At 78.8% G+C, this 2,500-nt stretch overlaps 1 non-coding gene across 1 annotated transcript; it reads right to left on the bottom strand.

The window, feature by feature from the left end:
• Positions 1-466: 466 nt before the first annotated feature.
• On the bottom strand, positions 467-619 carry LOC116807672 (5.8S ribosomal RNA). Its single transcript, XR_004366573.1, has one exon. It is a non-coding gene; the product is annotated as a 5.8S ribosomal RNA (ribosomal RNA).
• Positions 620-2,500: the final 1,881 nt, after the last annotated feature.

Here is a 2,500-nt window from a genome sequence, read left to right as displayed (position 1 = left end):
CGAGACGGCGACAGAGAAGGACGGCGAGGGAAGGAGGACGGCGGGTTGGCCCCCCCGCCCCCACGGCGCTCGCACCTCGCGCGCGGCCCGGCAGCACGGCACGGTACCCGCAGACAGCCGCCCGCGCGGGGGGAGGCCGGGGGGCGAGGCCCGCGCGCCTCGCCTCCCTTCTCTCGCCCTTCGTCTCTCGGCGCCCCTTCGGCGGGGCGCCCTCGACCGCGTCTCTCTCGCTCTCTCTTCTCCGGCCGCCGCGCCACCGCCTGGCGGCGCGGCCCCCGGCGAGGACGAGCTCCGCCCCAGCGGCTCGCTCCGGGAGCGGGGAGCTACGGAGCGCTCCCCGAGTCTGCATTTAGGGGGACGAAGGCCCTTGCGCGGCCACGACGGCCGCGGCCGACGGGCCTGCGATGCGACCCCAGCCGCGCCGCCGGGGTGGCGAACCCCCCCCGGGCGGCGATTGATCGTCAAGCGACGCTCAGACAGGCGTAGCCCCGGGAGGAACCCGGGGCCGCAAGTGCGTTCGAAGTGTCGATGATCAATGTGTCCTGCAATTCACATTAATTCTCGCAGCTAGCTGCGTTCTTCATCGACGCACGAGCCGAGTGATCCACCGCTAAGAGTTGTCTGCCTTTCGGCACCCACCCCGCGCACGGGCGGAGGGGCCGGGAGACCGCTCGCGTCGAGCGGCCCCCTCTTTTCTTTCTCTCGCCGAGGGCCCGCGCGCGGCCGCGCGGCCCCGGCTGCCAACCGTACGAGCACACACGCAACCACAAACCGAGGTGGGGGGAAGAAAAAAAACGAAGCGAGAGCGAAACCCACGGAACGCTCCGAAGGTCGGCGGAAAAGCGGGGGGGCCCGCGCCCCCGACCGCCTCCCCCCGCCGCGAGGGTGGGGGGGGGAGACGCCGCCTCCCGTGCCGTCCTTCGAAGGCGGCCCAGGCGCCCGGGCTCGGCCCGGCCTCCGCACGGAGGGAGCCGCGCGGCGCGCGCCGGACCGCGGGGGGCCACGCGGTGGCCCGCCCGGCCTCGTTGCCACGGGACGACGGGACGCACGCGGCCGGGGGCGCGGCCGTCGGCCCCCGCGCGCGCCGCCTCCCCCTTCTCTTACGACCGCTCCCGCGGACTCGCGGAGCGCGCCGCCGCGCCACGGCGCGCGGCCGGCCCTCTCTCTGCTCTCTCTCTCGGCTCGCTCGCTCTCTCTTTCCCCAGCGGCCTTACCGCGCTCGAGACGGCACGCGACGGCCACCGCCCTACCGGCACACACACGGCCCCCCCGCGGGACCGGCTCCCGCCGGGAGAGGGCGAGCGCCTGGCGGACGCGCTCCGCCGCCGGCGCCGGAGGCGGGCGCCACACCGAGACCCGAGCCGGCGTCGCGAGTGCCCGGAGCCTGCCGGGCGGCTGACCCGCCGCCGCGACGGCCGCCCTTCCCGGGACCGCCGCCGCCTCGCACCGCCACGGAGCCCCTTCCCCTTAGGGGCACGCGCCCGGGGGGAAGGCGCGCGAGCGCCGAGCCCGTGGGGAAGCGACGCCCGCCCTACCTTCCTCCCGGTCCGCGAGCGGCCGGGGAAGGGCGACGGGGAGGCGGCGGGCGGGGCCCGGGCCAGGACCGCCGCCGGCGACGGCGGGCGCCTTCCGGCCGACCGTCCCCCGCGCGCTGGCTCGCGGGGGACACTCGCCGAGCGGCGCCGCCGCCGCTCGGCACGGGGCCGCCCGCGCTCGCGGACCCTCCCGGCGACGGAGGGCCCGCCGAGCGCTCGCCCCGGGCGGGCGCGGGCGCTCAGAGCCGGGGGATGGCCGGCGACCGGCGGCCGCCGGCGCGCTCGAGGGGAAGGCCGTCGAGGGGGACAGAGAGAAGGCGCGGCCGCGGCGCCGGACGCGGCGCCGCGCGCGAGAGACCGCGGAGGCGGCCCGGGAAGGAGGAGAGCGCGGCGGGCCCCGGCGGCCGCAACCCCGCAGCTGAGGAAGGGGGGCGAGAGAGCGCGCGCTCTTCTCGCCGGCGTCGCCCGTTTCGAGGCGGGCGGGTCGGCCCCCGCGGCCGACCGCGCGCCGCGGCCTCTTCTCCGCCGAGGCCGGGCCACGGAGAGGGGGGGGCAGGGCGCCCCTCCCCGGCGCGGCGCGGAAACCACCCCGGCCGCGGGCGGTACGCGGCGGGGACGACGGCCGCGACGCGGCGGGCGCGGGCCGGCGGCCGCGGACACCACCGCAGGGGATCAAGCGGGAGTAGCTCCCCACCCCTCAATGGAGCCGCACACCACCGGCCCGGCGCACCGTCCGCCGCCGCCGCCACCGCCGCCGCCGCCGCGGCGGAGGGGAACGCGCCGAGCCGCCCGAGTCTTTAAACCGCCGCCCCGGCTCGGCGGGCCCTTTCGGCGCCCCCCCGCGGCGTTTGACGACGCCGAGGGAGAAAAGCCGGGGACCGCCGGAGGCGCGGAGCGCTAGGTACCTGGCCCTGGGGCGAGGGAAACGACCTGCATGGCCCCGCCGGGGTGCCTCCCCCGCTGCC

This window comes from Taeniopygia guttata, chromosome 37 (genome assembly GCF_048771995.1).
Source record: "Taeniopygia guttata chromosome 37, bTaeGut7.mat, whole genome shotgun sequence".
Classification (NCBI taxonomy): domain Eukaryota; kingdom Metazoa; phylum Chordata; class Aves; order Passeriformes; family Estrildidae; genus Taeniopygia; species Taeniopygia guttata.
Note: the sequence above shows the minus strand (reverse complement) of the source record. Positions and strands in the feature narration are given on the sequence as shown.